Source organism: Pseudopipra pipra, chromosome 4 (assembly GCF_036250125.1).
Source record: "Pseudopipra pipra isolate bDixPip1 chromosome 4, bDixPip1.hap1, whole genome shotgun sequence".
NCBI classification, from domain to species: Eukaryota; Metazoa; Chordata; class Aves; order Passeriformes; family Pipridae; genus Pseudopipra; species Pseudopipra pipra.
This window is the reverse complement of record NC_087552.1, coordinates 20,035,219-20,058,263: the sequence shown is the minus strand read 5'-3', so window position 1 is coordinate 20,058,263 and position 23,045 is coordinate 20,035,219. Positions and strand designations below refer to the sequence as shown.

General features: G+C 41.4%; 1 long non-coding RNA gene across 1 annotated transcript in view; it reads right to left on the bottom strand.

Moving 5' to 3' along the window:
- LOC135412887 (uncharacterized) overlaps window positions 1–23,045 on the bottom strand; it is a 404,646-nt gene that overhangs the window by 321,501 nt on the left and 60,100 nt on the right. Inside the window, exons 4-5 of the long non-coding RNA XR_010430007.1 lie at window positions 10,008–10,155; window positions 1,027–1,333 (exon numbers count right to left, since the gene is read on the bottom strand). This is a non-coding gene — a long non-coding RNA (uncharacterized LOC135412887). The remainder of the gene's footprint in view (window positions 1–1,026; window positions 1,334–10,007; window positions 10,156–23,045) is intronic.

The following is a 23,045-nucleotide window of genomic DNA, read 5'->3' as shown; positions in this document are numbered from 1 at the left end:
AGCCGAATTAAAGCCTAATTCTTCAACCCTAACAGGCTTTTCTAACAGCATCTGATCCAAGTGCACAGTCACATGATACTTCAAAACATTTTGTACCAGATGTTATATTTGCAATTTTTAAGACTAAAGCAACATGATTCTTTTCACATGGAAGACTTCTAGATTTGCCTTTTATGAATTTTACAAAATTTCTTGGAAATTTTTTGTGCTGTGAAAATCAGCACCAAAAAAAAAAATCAGTTTTCTTGTAATCTCAGACACTAGTCTTAACATTCTTATTCATTTGAAGTACTGAAGAACTGGTCTTGTAAAACCTGAAAGAAATCATGATAGTGGGGATGTATTTTCTCCTGCTGAAAATGTTAATGCTTGATTTATCAGTGAATTTCTCTTATACATCTATGGCTTTTCTTGGAGTTGCTGCATTGTTATTTAGGGGAATGGAATTTTTTTTTCTTCGACTCTCATTCTGTGCTCATACTCTTTACCTTTTTGATCAGAGCAAAATGCTGGGCAGATGATACGCAGCAGAGGGAAAACATTCTGATGGACCAGCTGTTTCCTTAAACAATATTGTTTTAGGAAACATTCCAGTTCAGACAGAAGAGAAACCATCTGACATGGAATAAAATACTGAGCTTTTTATTACTGCCTTTTTTGGGGTCTCAATTTCCTATTTAGTTCCCACTTTTATATGATAGCCTGTCATTTTGAGTCCAGCAACTCATAATATATGCAACATATTTTTATTTATTGTTCTCCTTCAACACAATAATCATATGAGCAATTCCAGTGTGGCTGTTTCACTAGTCTCCATCTAAAGTGGTACTCAGCAAACAAAAGTAGCCATTTCAGTCAGAGGGCATATGGGAAGCAGGGTTCTTGCCCTGACCTGTTGTAAATAGCTAGAGAAATGTCCTATTACAATCACAAATACCATAACAGGGATTAGAACTGCAAAAATACAAAGATGTAGTGCACCCCCCTTTCCCCTTTTTTTGTAGTAAAAGCTATCAAAGTGCTAACCTGGGCTGGCTGTGTGCCGCAGTGATTTCAGCAGAAAAGCAGAGCCCGGTTGCAGCAGGTTCTGCAGGATGGGAAGCAGAGGAAGGTTTGATACTCAGCAGATGGCACAGGTGGGCATCGTGCCAGCCCAGAGGCACTACCTGGTGTGCTTACGAGATCACTTGCTGCATTTGTTATCGAGCTGGGAGTGAGAGACAGCTTTGTTTTACTCTCCTTTCTCTTCCCTCTTTATGTGATTTTGCTTTTAGTCACCAGACAACAGCAGTACTCTTCTCCGGAGTGTGAAAGATTCAGCAATAAAAGGAGCCTAGGAAAAAAAAAAAAAAGAGGAGGAATCTGTTGTTTTTCTCTAACAACTGGTCAGCTCAAACCTCCAACCTCTCAGCCTCCTGTGATTGCTAATAACTCTGTTTACTTGGAGCCAGACCACAGTGGGGCTTTTGGACCACAGACTGGGCTGGCATCGTGTAAGAGTGTAAAGAAGCAATATTTATCATTGTCATGATTTTGTTGCTTTCCCCCACACTTGTAAGAGTTGATAACAAGCAACTCCGAGGCAGCACAGCTGGCCTGCAAAGATGTCTCTGCATGAGTGAAGGAATGGCTCTGTTCAAAGAGCAGGCACGAGTTATTTCTCCCAATCTATAAATAAGTGGCAGGGTAATGAAAAAATAGCATTTACCCTTGCACCTTCTCCCTTTGTTTTGTCTCAGGACTTTGCCTTCCTGTATGTTCCATGGTGCAGACCTGGGGCACATTCTCAGGGCAATGTGGTCTCAATGGCAGAGAAGTGAGGCAGGGTTCTTTTTTTCCATCTATATATTTGGGCCTTCCCAAAATGGGGCTGAACATAGGGCTGGACATTTATTCTACCAATACATCAGCCAACACGTAGGGTTCCACTATCTGCAGTCAACTAGTCACTGAAAAATCTCTTGTGCGCACTTCAAAAATGAGGAATTCTTGGAAAACCATCAATAAAAAGTCCTTATAGATTTCTTGGGTGAGTGTGATGTGAATTTTAGAGATGACACAACTGACATCCATCACCCCCAGACTGAATATGTGAAGAAAAAGTAAGTAAATCTTTTCTCCTCCCCATTGAGGTGGTTCAATGTAGCATTTTTCTCTACCCTTTTTGTCAGCCATAATGTAGGACAACAACAAAACCACATTCTACTCCAATACAGCTCAGCAAGAGTAAATCTTTTCTCTTGGGAAAGTTTGCAGCAAAGCAATAGAGAATTTCAGGGCAAGTCTAAGCTAAATTGACTCAAGCTGCTTCAGAGACGTTTACCTAAATCACCCTTCTTGTAGTGCAGGCACAACTATCCTTCATTTTCAAAAGCACTAAAAAGAAAACAGAACCTTTGAAATCATTTCTTCACAAATAAAGAGATGTTGGAAAGCAAACTCAAGTTAACCACTTGAAAAATACTTTCCTAGTACTATAATTCAAAATAACAAGGAAAGAAAGGAAAAGGAAAGAAAAAGAAGGTTTTACATTAAATTGCATTAACCAATAATCTAATAATCAGCTAACTGCATTCTTTGTGAAAAAACCCTGCTATATAATGGCAGCCCACATGCAGAAGCTTAATACTTTGTAGTAACTGGGTCTTTGCCCTCTCATTATAAAATAAAACATACAGTATTTTAATGTAAAGGATAATGTCAGGTTTGATAACTTGAGGTAATTAGTAGCTGTGTTTTAATACTGTGACAGCATCATTCAGGTTTCCGTACTTGATGAAAAGTAAATTCTTTTTGTCACACAAGGAAATACACATTGTTTCAAGATTTTTGTAACAAAAATGGTACAGACGTTAAGTCAGAGGCATGAAAGATTATTCATGTTCAACTTTAAAATCAGGCACATCCAAAATATTATCTTTCAATTTGCATTTCTTTTGATCCGCTAGACTTGAGCTGCGACAAGAGAGGAAATTAAGTCAAAGACAATTTCCCTTCCAATTAAACTCTAGTAGAGGCAGGAGGATTAACCCTCTCCCCTGTTCTGCTCAGGCTGGGTGCCCTGCAGCTCCTGGGGGAAACACTGGAGGGTGGCGAATCACCCATACAGGCTTATGGGGAGGGTGTCTCTCCCATGGCAGCTGGATACAGGTCACCAATGATGAATTTCTCTGGAGCAGCATGGGATACTCCTTGCCCTGGCATACAACTGTCAGAATGCCCCTCACATACAGCAGTGGGACATGGAAAGTTATCCCAGAGCTCAGTTATTGTGAGCTTCACTCTGAGCTATTCTGAAGGGGGAATCAGAGATAAGGGGAAAGGAACCTCTTCAACTGTGTCCCTCTGGGTGGGAGCTTTTGGTGCATCTGCTAGTGCCAGCAGGTTGTGGGATAAGAAACTCTGAGTCTTCTCTTCATCCTCCCTATAGCAACCAGACTCGGTGCATCATCTATTATCTGATTTAACTGATTTGGGGATGTAGGACTTGAAGATGGGGACAGTTTATTGACAGAGACCTCTGTGTAGTGTGTGACACAGTGTATACCATAGTCATCTTTAAAAAAAACCAACAACACGGTCTTCTGTTAAAACAAGAAGGAGTTAAGCTGTCTATGCAGCTGATGCATGGTAGGATTTAAAACTGTAGGCAGTAAAACCCAGATCATTCATATCTCTATGTGCATTAGGATTTAAATAAGGATGCCAAAAATGAAAATGCAGCATACTGAAGAAGGGAAGAACACATTTCCTAATATAGATAAATTTTCCCATTTCTGGAAGAAATTGGGAGAATTAGCAGCACCTGCAAAGGCAAAAAACAAGAAGAGCAAAAGAATCATAGATAATTAATACTTTGAAGGAAAAGACATCTTTTATGGAAAATCATAATGGGCCAGAAATTCAGCTGCTGTACATTTGCTGATTTACATCAGCTGAGAAATGTGTTCCAGTATGATTTAACATTCTTCTTATGTTACCTGGGAGATGAGCAATTCAAAACACAGAGAGAACTTAACATGCATTATCTGTCATCTTTTGTTGATTAATAATTTCAGATGTTGCTGCTATTATTTAATATAGACAGTCATTACACAGTAAGTTAAAATACAACAAAACATTAAATGCAGTGAAGCACTTAAGCATAATCTCTTAAAACCCCAAGTAGATGCCGCAAATAAATTTTAAAGTTCATTTAGGGGAGCTGAAGTTGTAACAATGAAATCATCAAACTACCTCAGGTTCCAAGCTGCTTCTAGGATACCTACTGGACAGGGCAGAGTTTCCAGTTTTGCTCTCACTGATCACCCTGAAACACTCTGCTGGGGTGCGAACATCCTATTATGTTCTTACTCTTTAGGTGGAACAGCGTGTTTCTGGCCGTGGTTTTCTAAGTGTCTGTGTTTGCGTGGTTGCACTTTGCCTGTCTGAAAGGTTCCTCTTAACAGCATTTGAGTTGCTTGACTGGTTTCAACCGAGTTGGAAGGGAGGATAGAAATCTCACAGATGAATTAGAGCAAACTGCAATAATTGGGGATAAGTGGAAGAGTTCAGCAATCTCCCACGCCATGTGTCCAGCCAAGCAACTGAGCAGCCCACTGGGCAGCTCAGCGTGAGCCTCAAAATGTGCTGTCTCCATCCTGGGCAACCATTTGCAGAGAGATGGAATTAGAGACAGAAAGCTGAGGACAGGGAGAAAGGAGGGCAGGGAGATGAGGAACAGTTGGAACAAGTGTGGGGAGGAGAGTGAGAGGTGATGAGTAAGACCCCCTTCAGCACTGAGAAGCCATAAGAGACTTGTAAATAAAGAAACTAAGGGATGGGTTTTGGGAAAAACATATCAAATTAACTGGAAATGTTCTCTACGTCATTTTCTTTAGCAGGACAGTAGTCTGCAAGAGACAGCTACAGGATGGCTAAATTTGCTTAGGTTATCCAAACTTTAGTGCCATGGTAACTGCTGGAAAATTAGCATCCAGCCTTGCATTGCTTTTGCATTGTGAAACAACCACACCCCACATCACCGAAGATCTCTACGTGTACTTCAATGTGGTGAGAACCAATAAGACCAAAAAAGTTATGATTGGTTGATGAAGCAAATGCACAGGAGAAAACAGGATTGTGTTTGCATGTGTAATAGGCATGTGGCTCCCTGTACCAGTCCAGCTTTCCAAGTGATGATTTCCACATCCTTCAGATCCCTTTGGGTTGTGGTAAAAAAGGACCATCTTCTTTGATTTAAAGGTAAGATTAAAACATGAGCCATTAATGAACTGAATGAAATTCTGCAGTGGTACTTTGTAGTACAGTAAGACCAGGATACACACTTTTATTTCTGGAATAATGCAGACTCATTCTAATGCTGTTTAGAGTGGGTCACCTTTTCCTGCTGTGACCTAACAGCCAGCATCTTTGACAGCTGAAAATTAGTTCAAAAGAAAGAGAGAAAAAGCTTTGAGATCACCCATAAAAGGGGAATCACCTATAAGTGCTCAGCCTATTGCCCATCCAACTGAGGCTCATGTATACAACAGATTGCAATACAAGTGCATGTACCAATAAGTATAAAAAACAATGTATTAAAATCAGTGTAACCAAACAATCACATTTTCCTGCTTTCTGAGCTGAACTATGAAGTCCCAGTTGAATTTAGGAAAGATGGAGCTCTGGCCATAGGAAGAAGACTTCTATTTACCCTCAAGTGTAGCATTAAAGAGTTTTGGGAGAAACTAAATGGTTGCAAGCCTTTCTCCTTCCCCATTAAGTGTGCTAGACAGTGACACAAACAGTGTCTGATACCAGTGCAGATATTTAGTGTGGTTTACAGCAGATTTGAAAAAATCGGAGGCTACCTGGGATCTAATTCCTGCACAAAAAGCAATGCCTGCCTTAGCCAGCAGGAAAAGCTGAATGCAAAAATAATTAGGGATAACATAAAATAGCTTCTACCTGTGAACAGCAGGAAAACATGTACTGCAAGTAGAGCTGCGCGACTAATTGATTTTAGGGGTTTGTTGGCAGTCTGAAAACCAAACATACCCAACAGCAGGTTTTTGAGTTAACAGAGCTAATGTATCCTATGACAGTAGGCTCCACTATGTGGCTTCCCCAAAGTCTAGTACAGCATGAATTTGGAAGCCCTTCCCTCAGCAGGATAATTGTTTTCCATTCGGACATTTATTTTTGTAAAATTTACAGGAGCACCCATGAGACTTTTGGGTTGCATCCGGGCACTGGGTATAATTGTAATTAAGGGGGGGGGGGCCCAGACACACGCATATACGCACACAAATATGTGACAAGATGGGGCAACAAATGCTACTTTCTCTCAGGATCCTACTGTATTTTTTATAGGAGGAGAAAAAACTAGACCACTATTTTGCCAGACAGTCACACATACTAAGCACTATGCCTGTTCACCCCACAGTGCTGAGAGCACTTGGGAAAGAAAACTCTTCCCCATTTATCCATGTGAAGATATATCTCTTGCAGTAGGGTTGAATTACCTTGAGAAAAGAATTATCCCAACTTGACCTTATTATATCCCGTTTGTATCTCTCAAACAGGGTTGCTTTCTCCTCAGAAGAGTAAATGAAAGAAGTTAGGTGAAGGCAAAATTGGGTATCCTTGCTCTAAGCATTTAACAAACCATCAGTGAATAACAAACAGATCCCTTTCCTTTCCTAGCACAGCAGCTGTGAACACTGACAGACAACAAGCTCTTTGCATCAACATATTCTGGGAAAATTTCCCAAATACTGTGCTGCCCTGGTGGTCTAGTGGTCAGAAAAAAACGCCCAAAACAAAACAACAAACCAAGAAGAATTAAAGATAACCTTTTTCAAAAATAGAGACAATGATGGGAAACAGGACTTTATTCTCCCACAAAAGCACTATGAAGTAGCCCTTCTGTTCATTTATCATAGTACAAGCAGAACACCTTCCTAAAACATCTCATCTCTGTGGTTAGTACAGCATTTGTCATAACAGCAAATTTCCACGGTGATACAGTGTTACAAGAGCTGTTGAGACAGAGCTACACATAAACACAAAAATACAAAACACTCTTGATTAGCTCCTTACAGGAGAAAGCTGTAGCATAGGCAGTTGTCAGACAGTGACCAAGGTTCAACTGCCCTCCTCCAAATTGCAAACTTGCATGTTGAAGCACTCAAGAACCCCTCTTGGGACAATTCCTGCTCAGAGCTGATGAGATGCCACCAATTCTACAGCTACAGCAGGGATTTTTCCAGAAGGCGTGCCATATGAGTTTTAGGGCAGCAATTCCTTTTTGCCTTGCTATACAAATTTCCAATATCTAATGTAACAACAGTCTAATGTAAGGATGAATTACCTTCTCTCTTGGAACAAAAGAACTTGGTTCAAAAATCAATAGCCTGGATTGCTCTCTACACCTCTGCTTTTAAGAATAATGTCACTTCCATCTTAATAAGTATTCAAGATACATGCAAATATCTTGTGCTTTGTTCTCTTAAACCTGATGATCTTTGCAGAGAGACAGAAAGGGGTGTGCCTCACATTTTAGAAACACAAGATATATCTATTACTCATTTCCAGGCCTGAGAAAGAATTCAAGTAGCTAATTGACAGAATTAAACCATTACAGTCTGACACTTCCATCCAAGACCATGGAAGAGCATAACCTCCGACCATGCCTGAGGGCACAGCATAGAGGCACATGTAAGAAGTGAGGTTTTTAACAAGAGTAGCATAAAATTAACAATTAGCTTGTTAACAGTTGGTGTGTATTAGCCTTTATGTTCACAGAATGCTTATTTCCCAAGGAGGTTCAGACCCATGAAAAAATAAAGATGTCTCTGTCCTCAGGAGGGTGGAAAAGAAAGTCTGAACAGTGGAGGAAAAAAGGCTGGTAACAAGGGATCATGAGATGCTGCACACCTGCTGCAACTTTCTTCTTTTCCAGTGTGAAATGTCATGACACACTTGGAAGCCACATTCAGCCATCAATATTTATAAATCCCAGAAACTATCAACTTGCTTTTGAGAGCAGATTTTTATATACAGTGCAACTCCAGCAGACTATAAGACAAGCTCGATACCAAACTAATGAGAAATGAGATGAAGTTAATACACTGTAAGCCTTGGTTAAATCTATTTATCCTATTTATTCATTGCCTTGTTGATATGGAGCCTTTAAATATGAAATCTGTCCTGTTCACAATTATTGCTTACTTAATCCTTCACAGTCTATGAATAATGAGACAAAAATATCTGCGATCATTGTCAAAAGAACAGGCACTTGTAGAACAAATATCCTCATTTCTTCTCCGTTAGCAAATGTAAAAAAACTCTTTTTCCTAAAAAAATTACAAGACTGCAAGTATAAATGTCAGCCAGCCCCAAGGTGATCATCATCTAACTTGAGAAAAAAAAATTATATTTTTTGTGGGAATACGTTGGTTGATGGGAACTGCTTGGCATCTCCCATAGCCAAGCCACAACCTGGACAGAGAGATGCTTTTCTGAAACTCAGCATTTCATTATTCAGTATCTGCCACCTTCATGTGTATAACTGAATTTATCCTTCTTACAAATCAGCCTAGTGAGCTAACATTTTAATGCCTATTTCAAAAGAGGGAAACATAAACAAAGACTGATCAAGTGTCTTGCCAGTATTGGAGGAAGAAAGCTTGACACAATAAAGATGTTGAGGAAACTGTTCTCATTTCACTAGCTTACTGGGGGGAAAATTAGATACATGTATATCAACTCAGTAGTTCTTTAGGGAAAATTTTTAGCTGAAAATTTTCCAGTAGAGCACATAGGCAGTAATGAAAAATAGCAAAAATTTGGGCTTGAATGAATGATCCTTACAACTATAACACACTGTAAACGAAAAACTAGCTAATGCTATGTCCTGTCTAGCCCTGGCTCCATACATTTTTATATGGTGTGAGGCTTGGTCTGGAAAACTCTCATTTACATGCATACTAATACCTGAAACAGAGCCTGAAGGACTGACAAGATTTCACCCAGCAAAGATTATAAACCCTACTATTAGAGATTTCCAAAGAAAAGCAGCCTCAGGTTGACACAAATGTTTTGTTCTGCTTAAAAGTCCATTTTAGTGATCATCAGAGCACTTTTTTTTTCTTTTGCTTGCAAAAATACGTTGTTGCCTTACAGTGAAGATCCAATACTCAGTGATGAATAAAGTTGCAAAGAGGAGTTACCTTCTTGCTCTGGGCTAAGAATAAGCTGCAGGACGAACAGGCTACACCCATGTGAGAAAGAGAGGAGAGAACTGCTGTAAGCTTCCAAGGAACCTGGTGATTTAGTCATCCAGAAAGTCTCCATCCATGCTCGTCTTCAGCTTGTCCACCCTTATACCTCCAGGGAAAAAGACAGAGGTCAAATGACCAAGTGATTCTCAAGATGGAGTCCTTTATCTCACTGAAAGGAAACACACAGGGGCAGTGCTCAGCTTGCTGGGGTCCGAGCTTAGGCTCTTTTCAGAGCAATGTTTTTCTAGCAAAGTGAGAAGTCCAGCATACTGCTGGATGTTACACTGAATAACACTGCCCTTCTGGATGTGCCAGTGGGATAGCTCCCACATGGCTCAATTAATATATACAGCTACTTCAATTCAGGCACTGCCCTCTGTAGAAACTGAACCCCAACCACGTGCTTGCCTTGAGTGCTCAGAAAGGCTGGCCAGATGCTGGACTAACCTGCAATGTACTAACACATCAGTTAATTCTTTCCTCTAGCACCAGCTGGGAACCCTTCTGAAGGCAGGTGCTCTTCAGCTGTGTCTTTTGCTGTAGCTCCTATTGTCTCTATGTTTTTGTAGTGGGTGTTCTTTCTTCTGGTTCTTGGGCTGAAGTGGCTCAGTGTGCCATCAAAGAAAGGCTGATTCTCTCTGCAGCCTAATCGAAACAGTGCAAATGCTGAAGTAGAAGAACATTTTGTACGTTGAGATACTATGAAGAGACAGTGGTCTGAAGACAAAATAAGACATTTACCAAATCTGCCTTCCTAAGATGGGTCATCTTGCAGTGAGGAATAAAGTCTGCAGGTTCATTTCTTCTTTCTCTAGTGCATCAGGGCATTTCCCTTTTTAAGTAGTCTCTGCTCTTTCTCTTCATGGACACACACATGTGTTTCCCACCTCTCTGAAAGGAAAGGCAGCAACAGAAGAAAGATTGCAATCATTAAAATCCCACCTGCAAAGAGTGCAACACCCAGTACCATCCTGTGAGAGCCTAGCAGGTAGAAATGAGCCTGTCACGAAGCAACTGAATGTTTGAGCCCTCTTCCATTCAGACTGCCAATAAAAGTGAACCCAGGTGGGATAAGGCTGTCAAACAAAAAGGCCAGTCTTTTAACTCAGATATTTAAACCAGATTTAAAATAAACACCCAGCCTGTCTGAATTATTTCAGAAGACAGATGAAGGGAGGACAATGAATAACTACCTTCTTCTCTCTTTACTTGGCATTAAACTATCTGACACAGGGAACAGTCAGAGGACTAAGCAGATTTGCAACTTGAAGTAAAATGGATTCAGAAGCACCAGGATGCTTTGGGGCTCAATTCCCTTTATAACTCCAGCCTCCTTGGTCAGAAAGAAAAGGAAGGGGACACTCTATGTCCTGCAGTTAAATTAAAGTGGCTTTTCTGTGCTTCAGTCTGCAGCCAGGGATCAAGGAGGCGGATGGGATCTCCTAAGGAGCTGCATATTAAGGATCAGGTGCCAGAGGCTCTGAAAACCTCCACATTGAGACTGTCGACTTCTCTGAAGCTGGAAGTGTTGAATCTCATGTGACATAAAGCTAAGCATTACTGAAGTGATTAAATGAGCTGCCCAAGGGAGAAGCCTTTCAAAGAGGCTCATCCCCTCAGTCGCCCTCACTTTCCCCATCTCTTGCCACCCCTCAGAACTGGGACTGTTTTTGTGCTCTGCCACAGACCTTTCTGTTACAGCCAAAACCTGTTGCACAGGTAGCTGGCAAACAAAAGTATCCATCCCACTGGTATAAAGGCAGATCAGGAGTGTCCTCTCATAAAAAGTATAATGACCTCAAAGCAAACGAGGTATCTCTTACTACCTATCTTAAACATCACTAGAGTGTGGAATGAAACCAGCTTCATGCTAGACAGCTTCAAGTCAAGACTTGATGCTATTGAACCTTACCCAAACAACCAGAAGCACTCAGACTAGTCCATAAAAAATATTACTGACAGTCTCTTTTCTCCTCTAAGCCAAGTGAAAAAAAGCAGTGCCACATGCTTGCCAATGATACATTTTGCAGTGAGTATCATCTCAAAAAAACACAACCATTTCCCAATTAAGAAACGTGGTCTCCAGTGAGGCTTAGCACAGATCTCATGGAGCCACACTCTGTGTTAGTACGAGCTGAGCACTGGTCAGGTCTCGTATCAAGCTGATTGCTACACCCAGCAGTGTCTCAGTGCCCCCAAACCAAAATTTGAGCATTAAACTAATTAGCAGTATGCTACTGCTTTTATACATCCCCTGCAAACAGCAGGATAAAAGATAAATAAGTTGTTAGCCTCTCCTAAAGGCTTCCAGACTATTTATTTATAGACTCATTTATAGGTGCCCTTCACAGAAGCATCTGACCTTTTCATAATGATTACTGAACCTCTCCCATAAAGTCTGTGCATAATGAGACAGCATTATGGTGCCCATTTTAAAGAGATCAGAACATGGACTGAAAGCAAGTAAATGAAATGGTCTGGTTGTGGATGCAAGCTGTTCCACAGACACATGCCAAACAAAGACACTATTGCTCTATTACATCTCCTTTAAAAGCCACTCAGACTGGTCTGGTGCTGCTGGAAGAACTTGGCAAATCTATAACAAATTGGCACTGGATCCAGCAATGGCAGTAATAAGGTGCTCATAGACAAGCCACCCCATCAAACACCAGCAGCACCTTCTGATTACTGTTCCTCTTTGTGGAATGGACCTACGATGGCAAACCCACACTTTTGAGGCTGACCTTCGTTGTAGTCTCCTAAGTTGCTCTTGATGCACCACTCACCGTGGGCAAAGGTTTCTTCTGCATGGAAATTAAGGCATATTGGAGAGTCAGAGCAAAGCTTAATTTCAGCCCTTCAAATAAACCCATCACTCACAATATTTACCTTTCATTTCCTATCAGTGAAACAGAGATTGCTGTACTGACATTCGTCCCTAAGTACCAACTGCAAATTTGATTCTTTCCTGCACTACCATTCTGGAAAGTTTCCAGGTGGTTGTTCTCATGTGAAGGTACCATCTTGTCAACAAAACAAATGCAAAGAAGCTACTGCTAGAGCTGCATCTGGGTGACAAATAGAACCTCTCTATTTCTAGAGGATTACTGGCTTTAAGCCTGCATCCCAGGCCACTGAGAATCACCTAATGAAACCAAAGATGTGGGAATGGTCACTGACTTTCATTATCAGAGAAGGAGAAACCTAAGATCAGCTGCAAACTAAGTACTGTCATGTCCTTACTTTGTGCTTTTTGCCCCAGAGGCAGTTGACACATCTGCTAAAAAATTCTGCTGGAAATATAAGAAACATAAGAGACCACCCTAAAAACTCCTTCCAGCTTGATGTTTATACCAGAGTACTTTCTGTCCAAATTCTGATTTAAAAAAACCAACCAAACAAAAAAACAAAAATCACAACAAACAAGCCTTTAAGTTTCTCCACTGGTGAAGAACAGAAGCGTAGACATAACATGCCTCTCCCCTGAAGGTAATTTGTTATCAAGTCCATGGAAATATCTTCAGTCTTACTCTTGTCCAATGTTGAAGGGATGTATGTATTTCTCTTAAGTTGTGCTACCAACAACCTCTTTTCCTATAGACAGGATCATAAAATAGTGGAGATGGGTGAATCTGGCCCATTTCTTTTCACACCAAAACAGCTTCCAGAAGAGCATGAAACATCCCCTCACTCTCATGTCCTAGAGCAGTGTTTGAGGCATTCAGGGATTCAGCAGCAATGATACAGAAACTCACCCAGACAGGAAAGAACAATCCCAGCAAAACACATTAAATGGCTTGAGGGCAAACACTTTTATGAAGGATTTCATGACCTCATGGGAAGCTATTGCTATGTCCCTATACAGTGTACAAGTTATTAATGGATAATTATCTTCCTAAGGAAAGAACAAGAAGTGTACAGTTTAAGAAACTGAGAAGATAATTACTTTGGAAGTATGACCAGGTGATCACAAGCACTTTTGAACAGATGCCATCTGAGATATGCCATGCTTTTCCTAAAAGTTCCAGGCCCTCTCAGGTGCCCCATACAGGCAACATGGCAAACTCATGACAGTACTGACTGAAACTAGAATCAGAGGGAGGAAAAGAGGAGTGAGTGAGTACTGCAAGTGCCTAGTTTTTCAGGTATATTTGAAGATTCAGGAGGTTGTTTTCCACTCAATCCTTCTTATCACCGTAAATAGAATTTCAATATCAAGGTAAATACTATGTTTAAAACTCAAAATTTCAGTGATTTGTGTCAAAGAAAGTTTTTAACACCCTGGGATTATCTTTTCTTTCAATAAGAACAATCAGACATTTTAATTATCTTTTTTTCCCTTTTTTGTCCTGTAAACATAAACCCTGCCCCCATGTTATTCATACAGTTTTGTTCTATATTAAGGTTTTGTACTAATGAACTATTTAGGAGCTGAGATTTCCATCCCAAATGGTAAATGATTTGATTTTACACTGTAGTATTCTAATTGAAACAACTTCTAAGGGCATCACCATACAAGTAACTCCAGACATCTGTACCACATCAACTAAACAAAATTTTCAAGTAGCATCTCAAAAGCTGCATTCAGGACACAACCCTCTCGTTACATTTCAGCCTGGCATCAGTGAGAGAAACAGCAGCATCATGTTGTGTTACATTATATGGTCTCAGTTAAAACAGTGCAGTTCAGAGGTTACCACTCTATAAAGTATTTGTTTTTATTGCCTTGTTCTTTTGATACTTTGAAGAAAGATAAGGGTAAGAGAGGGACATATATAAACCAATTTTATTGTCTGAGCACTCACTGGGTCACACAAAGATTCAATGCTTGCTTTCAGCTTTTTTATTATTATTTTTTAAATAAGAAAAACCTTGCAGGAGACATAGAAACTGTTATGATTATTTGTCCAATTGACATGATGCCTCTTAGGCTAGTTTCTAGTTTTAAACTATCATTTTGGCAAATAAAGATTAGACTATTTCCAGACAACAGTGGATGTACTAAGCCACCTTGTAATGCCTGCAGAAATAGAGGAATTAATGAAGGAAAAAAATATCTTTGTTATCTAGACCTAGCCACAAGTGTACTCTTGCCAGGATTCTTAATGAATATTTTGCTGCTTTGTGCTTTTTGCTTGATACCTGCCCTCCAACAACTGCAGATTCTGGAAAGACTTTACAATCACAAGAGATTGTGCTGTAACAAGCAATATTTTAACTAAAAGGCAGAGAGTCCCTGCAGACAGATCTAGATTAATTATAGGGCTGGGCAATCAATAACAAGGGCAAGTGCCAGAATCTGCACCTGGGATGGGGCAACTCTGGATCTATGTAAAGACTGGGGAATGAGATGCTGAAAAGCAGTGCCATGGAAAGGGACCTGGGGGTCCTGGTCAATGGCAAGTTGAATGTGAGTCAGCAGTGCCCTGGCAGCCAGGAGAGCCAACTGTGTCCTGGAGGGCATCAGGCAAAGCATTGCCAGCTGGTCGAGGGAGGAGATTGTCCTGCTCTGCTCTGCACTGGTGCAGCCTCATCTTGAATATTATGTGCAGTTTGAGGCACTGCAATATGGGAAAGATATAAAGCTATTGGAGGGTGTCCAAAGGAGGGCAACAAAGATGGTGAAGGGCCCTGAGGGGAAGCCATATGAGAAGCACTGACGGCGCTTGTTCTGTTCATCCTGGAGAAAAGGAGACTGAGGGGAGACCTCATTGCAGTCTACAACTTCCTTGTGAGGGGAAGAGGAGGGGCAGACACTGATCTCTTCTCTCTGGTGACCATGTGACAGGACCCAAGGGAATGAGCTGAAGTTGTGTCAGGGGCAGTTTAAGCTGGATATCAGGAATAGGTTCTTCACCCAGAGGGTGCATTGGGCACTGAAACAGGCTCCCCAGGGAAGTGGTCACAGCACCAAGCCTGACAGAGCTCAAGAAACATTTGGACAATGCTCTCAGGCACATGGTATAACTGTTGGAGGTGTCCTGTGGGGGGCCAGGAGTTGGACTTTGATGAACCTAATGGGTCCCTTCCAACTTAAATATTCTACAATTCTGTGATTAAAATCTCAAAAATGTTTTGGTAGGTCTTAAAGGATATTTATTCTGCAAAGAAAGACTTTTAGTTCTTCTAAATCTTTGCTGTTTTTCTTTTACCTTAAAGAGGTAGTGTTATGCTCCAATTGAGAAAAAAGCCTACCTGTGGAAAGTGGTGGGGAAAAGGGGTGAAACAAAGCAAACTCAGCCTTTTTCTACTTACTGGTTTTCCAGTAAAAGCCATAAAACAGCAATAGCTAGTCTCCTGAGCCAAGTAAGTTCAGGCTAAGTCTTTACTGAGTGGAGCTGACCTGAGCTTCTGTTACACAGCAGCACTGTAAGCAGCCCATCTGTAGTGGACCTGTATATATACCACATCATCTATATGATCTGAATTCACTACACATTGCTAAATTCTGTGACCATACCCTGACCTCCATCTCAGCCAGCAACACACAGAGGTGACAAGCCACCTTTGCCTTTCCTTTGAGGGATGTGCTCCTGCTCTTTTTCTCCAAGGGGGTAGCTGTAAGAGCTGGGGACACCCAGGCTCGCTGTGGGAAATATGGACCTGTGTTGCATCTAAAGGGTAGGCTGAGAAACTGGTGATGGCACAGTGTAAGACACACACACCTTGTGTTCAATTCACAGGACTTAAAGGGGGTGAAGAAAGCTTCAGCTGGGGTCCCACAGCACAACATCAGACCCAGCCCTCCAACCCAGGCTTGATAACCTGCAGTTAACCCTTGCTAAAAGGTTGAGTGAAAAGTCCCAGACTCCAGTGTAGTCCTGCTACGTCTATTCTTAAGTTTTAAGCAGCATTTAAGTAGTCAAAAAGGTTTGTTCTAGACCCTATATTTCACCCGCGCCAGAGCAGTACAGTATTTCTTGCTTATATGAGCATTTCAGTGTGATTGACTTTGGGTAGCAGAGAGCTGAAGTCTTGCCAGACCTGTTTCATTCTGACATTTATTTGTGCAATGAAATCCAAGGATCTTTTCTCTTTTTTTTTCCCCTATGTACTTCACTCAGTACTCTCTCTGTGACATTGAAATCCATCACACTGCTGGCCCTGGTGTACCCATTAGATCGTACGTGCCAACAATGTTAGAACTTTGTGATGGAGGAAAGACAGCAGTAAGAAAAAAAATATATGTGGCCTGAGGAAGTAAATTTTAATTTCTTCCCAAGCTTTTTCTGATTTAGGGTAAGATTCTCTTGCCCTTAATCATGCTGTGATACACTAACCTCCCTCTCAAGGAGGAGGCAATGAATAAATGCCATGCAGCCAGAGGCACTTCTCCTCCCATTCATTCAAGCACTGCACAGGATGCCCAAAGCAGCCTTTACTAGCATTAACCTGCCCATCAGAGAGAAATGTCCACAAAAAGAGCCATTTCCTCAATTAAAGAAAATTAGAGGGACAATTAGTGAGAAGTGGCTCTTTCCTGCTCCTGATTACTGACAGACACACAAAGCCGTGCAGCTCCAGGGTCTGGAACAGAAGCCAAGTAGTTCTCTAAGATTTCCCATACAAGCTCCTGCACTTTTTACTGTGTGTCCCCTCCTCCACTCCACTAGAATAATGGGTTGAAGTGGAGTACTTGTGGCTGATGCCTGTAATTTCAGAGCCCTCCTGCAATTGCTGATGAGTACATAGTGGAACAAGCCTTTCTCCCTTGTGAAGGAGAAAGGTCACCTGAAGGACAACGCAGAAGAGTCTCCCCATCACTACCTGCGTGCCACTGGAGACAGAAGAACCATCAGCTCCACTGTCAAAAGTCCTATTTGTTTTCAGCAGTTGCTTGGCTTGCTTACAAAATGCCATACAGGAAGGCAATCCATACAGCCAGAGTTTGAGCATACGGTGGGAATCCAGCATTGCCAAGGCTATGTGCTCTCAAATGTACAGCAACATGGAGGCAGGAGGAGCAGTATTGACATTTAGGGGCAGATACTCAATGATGGCTCACTTAAGCTGTGTGAGGTTAGCGGCTGTACTGCTAATTTATCTGAGGCCTTTCACATGCAGTTCTAGGTGATTGGTGTTCAATTTGGCTTGAACTTCATTCACAGTCAATGGTCCAAAATAATAGCAAACTGAAATAGCTGAGAGCAAGTGCTCATTTTCATTGCCACTCTGTGATGTGAGCACCATTAGCATTCCTGGGTTCAGCACTGCAAATACACATGCATGTGTCAAATGACACTGGGTAACTATAGTGCTGCTCCAGAGTTCAGTTCTGTTATTTCCAGTTAATGACAACTGGTCCTAATGACACCCAAATCTCCACCCGCCTTAGGGCTGCAGAAAAGTCAGGCCATGATCAGGGAAAGATACAGCATTGTTTTAGCTAGAATAGAGTTACTCAAGCTTGGTCTGTAGTCACCATCAAATGAAGGGTCTCTTCAGTACCAAGGGATGTCTGCTGTCCACTGGAGTCATGGTGCTTGAATTCAGGCAGTATCAGCAGAGACAAACATAAAATATGGGAGGATGGAGGAAGGGGGGCAAGAGTTAAATGGAGCAAGAAGGCTCAAAACAGATAAATGAAATTTATCTGGAGTAACAAGTTAATGGGGTGGAAGAGAGAGGAGAAAAAATACAAAGTAAGCTGCAATGGGGTCCAAAGAAAAAGGAAGAAATGGAAGAATGTTGGGAAGCACTGAAAAGGCTGAGACATATGTGAAAAGAAACAAAAGAGAAAACTTAGAAAAAAATGCATACCATGAAACCACATCTCTGATTACTGCCCTCTCCCTTCCTGAAACCTATCTCAGGTTTTGCATGCAGCTCTGTTACCATGGCCTTGCATTTAGGCTGTTATTCTAAATTAAACACAAAAAGTCACAAAAGCGACAAGGCACATTCAAAATATTATGCATTAATATATCCCATTCAGGGCAAAACACACCTTGTCTGTTGCCACTAAGAACGAGGTGCAGCATGCACAATTTTCTGAGCACGTGGCATTTTGCAGAACCAAACAACAGGATCTCTTTGCCCCTCACTGTGTTGAGCAGTGCTCCCTCCAGATAGCAGAGCCTGATGATGCTACCCTCCTTTTCAAGCAACTACTGCTCTTATCTACAAAGGCAGAGTTCCAAACACCAGTCCTCACCTTCCCAAGTAGCTTTTATTAATCTTGTCCCATTTGCAAAGTTTTCTCTGAAAAAAAGATGTGATGGAGAGTAACTAAAAGGCAGTTTTTGAGCCCTACCTTATTATGGCTCTCTGCTGAGAGAGAAAACTCAGCATGCAGCTCTTCCTTCAGCTGTGGTGTTTATAGAATTGCTCTTCCTTGTGCAATCTCTTCTTGTCTTTCACTGAGCTTAAAGACCATCTTTCCTTACTGACAGAGACTCTCTCCTATACTTGGATAGACAAAACTTGTAAGAATTGACATACTTGTCAGATTTGTTCAGATTAAGAATTACTGGTAAGGAAAAAATCTGGAAGAGGATTACTACATACACTATATTTTCATTGGAAACCAAGCTAAAAGCATTATAGATAGGCTTAGAAAACAGTTACACCCATTAATCTTTGATTGACCTTCCTGATGCTATCAAAACTGAGAGCAGTGAACCATGTGTTTCCCATTTGATTTGTTGTGTTCTTGTTCAATAGGTTAAAATCTAGTACATGTCTTGAAAGACAACTGTTTGACTGGGGCAAACAGAAACTGTCTGCTTGATGATGCTGTTCCACACTACCTGTAAGTGCTTGCCATCTCCCAATGGCAGAGGAGCTGCCAGCTCCAAAGGGTCACAGCTTAGTGACACAAGTCTGACTTGCAGAACAGGAGTTGTCACCATTGCAAAACAACTTCCTGCCTCCATTAGCATCTCATGCCATTAATAAGGCTAATGAACATTTGCCTAAGTCAGGTTCAGAAAGTCGGGGAAGAGTTTAAGGCACTTTCAAACACTAAGTGCTTCTTGCACCTCACCAAATTTCTGCACATATGATAATTCTGACCTCTGAAATAACAGACTGTAAACACAAGAATCTGGGGTAGACTGAAGGGCTGAAGCTAGACAAGTAAAATAAACTGTGCCAGAAACCACTCCTGCACACGGGAGCCTGACAGTCGGCTGTGCTACATCTGTTGATCAGCTCCAGCATGCTGCTGCCTCTGCCAACAAAGCATTTCCCAAATTCTGCCATTAGCACAACCCAGGAACTATGTCTAATAGGCAGTTTCCATGTGGGCATGCAGCTCAGCTGAAGAAGTTTAACAGTATGGACAAGGTCAAGTCCTGCCAGCTGGCCTGAGAACCAAAACCTGCTCTCTGCTACTGTTCAATCTACTAGCGCAGATGTTGCCCACGGATGATGGGAGCTCTGACAGCGCTCACTTCCTCTCATGCCATCCACCATCTACTTTCTCCAACTTTAAACCTTAAAAAGCTGTCCCATTCTTTAAGGATCACCATCCTATACTGTCCTACCCTTATAACTTGTACATAAAGCCACCCCAAAACACAACTGTAACTGAAAAATTAATCTCCATAGATGGTAGTTACCAATCTTTTCTGAATTCCTCCATTTCCAAAGAGGTGGCAAACATTTTACAGAGATGATGATGTTTTGTCTGGTATTGTATTCTAGATGCCTCTATATTGCTGAATTTTAATCTGTTTTTCACACACAGAAGAAGATTTACTAGTTTATGGTCCAAAGGGGTAACTGTACAATCTGATGTAGACACCACTGGCTATTGCTTACAGAGGACTCTAAGCAGACAGTAATCATAACGAACAGTAAGTCAAAACATATTTTGGTATGTTTAACCTCCATTCCCACTGCAAATAAAATTCAGGTTCATGACCTCCTGAGGAACCTGAATGTACACAAGTCTATGGAACCCAATGAGATGCATCCCAGAGTCCTGAGGGAATTGGCTGATGTAGTTACCAACCCACTCTCCATGATATTTGAAAAGTCATGACAGTCAGATCAAGCCTCAGGCGGCTGGAAAAAGGGAAACATTGTACCCATCTTTAAAAAGGATAGAAAGGAGGGTTCTGGGAACTACTGACCTGTCAACCTCACCTCTGTGCCTGGGAAGATCATGGAACAGGTCCTCAAGAAGTTGTGCTAAGATGCATGGAAGTCAAGGAGGTGATTTGGGGCAGCCATCGTGGCTTCACCAAGGGCAAGTCCTTCCTGACCAACCTAGTAGCCTTCTGTGATGGAGTGACTCCATCAGTGGACAAGGGCAGAACTATTTGCTCCAATGGAAAATAGCATACTATTATCAAAGAATCATGAAATAATTTGGGTTGGAAGAGACCTTTAAAAGCATCTTGTCCAACCTCCCTTCAATGAGCAGGGATATCTTCAAATAGACCAGGTTGCTCAGAGCCCTGTCCAAACCTGACCTTGAATTTTTCCAGGGATGGGGCATCTACCACATCTCTGGGCAACCTGTACCAGTGGTTCACCGCCCCCATCATAAAAAATATTGTCCTTACTCCCAATCTACCCTCTTTTAGTGTATAATTTTTAGCTTTTGTCCTATTACTACATGCCCTCCTAAAAAGTTTGTCCCCATCTTTCTTAAAGCCCCCTTTAGGTACTGAAAAGCTGCTGTAAGGTCTCCCCAGAGCCTTCTCTTCTCCAACCTGAACAGTCCCATCTCTCTCAGACTGTGTGCATAGGAGTGGTTCTCCAGCTCTCTGATTATTTCGTGCGCCTCCTCTGGACCCACTTCAACAGATCAATGTCCTTCCTGTACTGAGGACTTCAGAGCTGGATGAAATTCTCTAGGCACGATCTCACAAGAAGGGCAGAATCACCTCCCTCGCCCTGCTGGCCATGCAGCTTTTGGTGCAGCCCAGGACACGACTGGCTTTCTGGGCTGCAAGTGCACATTGCTGGGTCAAGTCCAACCTCTCATCCACCAGCACCCTGAAGTCCTTCTTGGCAGGGCTGCTCTCAATCTGTTGATCCCCCAGCCTTTACTGATACTACAGGTATTTCTTAGGAACATGAATTAAGCAGAATGACATGCATGCTGAGGATATTCCCACAAACCTCTCAAGTCTTTTATAAAATAGCATTTAGCTTTTTTTCTTTTTTAAAAAAAAGGGTCTTTCAGAAGAAATTCTATGATGCACCCATAAGTGAATGCCTGATTTCATAGTTCACTCGAATGTATTACTTCATAGTTATTACATTGTCATAGGTAGTATATAATATTATTTTAAGATGTTTTCTCTTGTTTTTTATAATCTCTTCTGAAGACAAGTCATTATTCAATGAGAAGTAATGTCATTGAAAATTTGCACTCCTGCATAGTTCCACCCTGTTGGCTGGATTCACTGATCTCTAATAAAATGTACGTTTGCTTATTATCATGATGCTGCTGTACAATGTTGCTTCACTGCAATCAGGGGTGTCATTTTGGTCAGACCAACACTGGATCTCACTCTCTTGACATCTGACTGCCTTTTTCCTAGGAGCTGGAAATATATCCAAGGAGGTAAACTGCAGAAAAGGATAGTTGAAGGTGCCTTGGCTCATTTCTTCAAGAAATTTTCAGAAAGCAACGGAGGATGGTCACTCTTTAATCTCACAACAGCTTATGCATTGCACAAGGTCCTTACCATGACAGCAGAAGCCCTGCACGTCTCTTGGCTGTGTCAAGGTCACTCTGTGTGCACAAACAACCATATCCAAGACTTACAGTGGTTTTCATAATCACTGATTTTTAAGTACATCTACAGCATGAACTGGCTAGATTTTGTAAACACCACTCATAACAACTCCACCTTCTAGCTGAAGAATCCATGTGGCCCAAAAAACATGAGAAAAAGCAGATGTTATGAGATATAAGGGAGGACTTTGCAGTGTTCTTATCTGCAGCTGAGGTCAAGTGACAAAGTGTTGACATATCGAGCATTTTTAGAGCTGAGAGATCATTTCCCAGCTAGCTTTATTGTTTTTCAAAATTAGTCTTGTTTATCCTGGTGCTAACATGAGGTGTGAAAATGAGATATGTACTTATCCAATCTCAGTGATCAGGCTTGTCAGCCTGTACTCCATGCTAACCCAGTAAACTTGGCAGGCTGCAAATCTGTCTTACCAATTTCTAATAGTAAACCTTGCCCACAGTATTATAATACCAGTTCAGTAATCAGAGAAAAAGAGTATTCTCTGGGTCCTAAAAGACAGAAGGGTTCTTGGATTTTGTCTCCCAAAGGGAAAAACAGACAGATAGACTGCTGTTCAGGTCACCACATAAACTGCCCTTCCAAAAAAATTCTGCAAGAGCAAATGTATAGAAACTGTACAGAAGAAAATTGCTTCTGTTGGCTCTTCAGTCTGAGCCATGGCCCTATTTCAAGGCTGATAGACCACAGGAGAGCTAGATGCTCCTGAACTGTTTTGGCATTAAAGATGTGGCTAAGATAAATAGCCAAGTTCTACAGAAGAGTGTTTTCACAGCTCACCCAGGTTGGCAGCTGGGCCTCGGTAAAACGCCAAAGCATAAAAACTTGGCTCAAGCCACCTGCCCAATCCAAAATTCAAAGAGTGGAACTAGCCTAGGCAATCAGAGAGAAGCTTATCTCCAAGCAAAGGCTGGGTGCTGTATTCTTCCAGCAAAAAGAAAACCAGCATTGTGAGCAGAGTATTTCTAACAGTATTAATTTATGGAGGAAAGAAGTCTACATAATCACCTTTAGAAAGAAAGACAGGTCTGAAGCACCAAGTTTCACAATTTTTTCAGAGATTCAG